Here is a 1,367-nt window from a genome sequence, read left to right on the forward strand (position 1 = left end):
TGTTAATATGTTTGAATTTGGGGTATTTTAAGTAAAACGATAGCCTATTGTATAGACTGTAGCCATGTTTGTAAATCTTTGGAGAGTTCGTTTTTGTAGGAAGATTTACATTTTGGTATGAACGAATAGTCAGTTCTCAGCTAATTAGATTTATAGGAATGTGAGAAGGGAGAAATCATTATTTTCGGAATTGAAAAATGGAAAGATTATGTTATGTCTGTAAGTATATGATCCAGATAATAAGGGTGTAATGCCATATCTGTCCAAAATGCAGAATATCTCCCGGTGTTGACTGGGAGGGTAGGAGTACTTTTTATTTAGAGGGAAAATTAGCAACTACTTTCACTATAGATGGTTGTGACTGTGATGATGTTGCTCCTAGGATATAATATAGGATTTTACTATGACAAATAAATGTGTGTAAAATGGCATTCAAAAGTTACATAAGATAGTGGCTAATAGTGTAGGCATAATAAATTTACATATGGCATCTGTTGGAGCAAACCTAATGTACTCTGGTTCAGAGGGGAATTTCTGCAATCAAAATATTATATATGGCAATGTAGATCAATTCATTCTGTTTGTATTGCTTTGTGTGGCTATTAATAGCAGTTCCCTTTTTTTTAATTCTTTTCAAGTGTCCTTTCTGTTCCATGTTCAGGTGTCTCCATGCAGCATTTCTGTTATAGTGTGTCCACCTTACGGATAATAATGAACTTTTCCACTATAAAGACTGGGAAAATATGTCTTTCAGTGTAATGCACAACCATAACTTTTTAACCATCGGGCCCCAAAATCAGTAGAGGTTAGACCTGGTTCGTGTTGGTTGTGGTGTGATGCTAAGTCTGTGCAGTTCTAAGAGGTCCACCCTCCCAGGTTTTGCCTTCTCTCTTTGAGAAGGGGTCAGTTTATTGCTAATCGCCCGAGGCACCCTGCCGGAGAATGCCGATAGAGGCTGCACAGGCATCTTTTCCAGAGTCAGAGGCTCCTCCTCCTCTGGAGCACTGACATTTTAAATTCTACTTTCCAACCCTAGTGCCACAGTTTTTGCGGTGGGAGAGAACTAAATACTCAATGTAATGCACGAGTCATGCACACTTGGCAGTCGGACTGACGTATAATCATACTCTTTGTTTGTTGTATTTGTTTTCTGTTCAACATATTTTTGTTTCCACTAATAATCGAGTTGTGTCTTGGACATTTACGAGATCACAACAATTTATTTGGTTATCATCTGTGGAACAAGCTGGATTTGAACTTGGAACACCCAGGTAGTCAGTTCGTATCATTAACCACTTGACGACCCGATTTATTTAGTTAATCTATATATCTATAAAAGTGAACGTGTCTGTCTGTCTGTCTGTCTG

The sequence above is a fragment of the Euprymna scolopes genome, chromosome 43, assembly GCF_053919585.1.
Source record: "Euprymna scolopes isolate OS-2025 chromosome 43, ASM5391958v1, whole genome shotgun sequence".
In the NCBI taxonomy this organism is placed as follows: Eukaryota; Metazoa; Mollusca; class Cephalopoda; order Sepiida; family Sepiolidae; genus Euprymna; species Euprymna scolopes.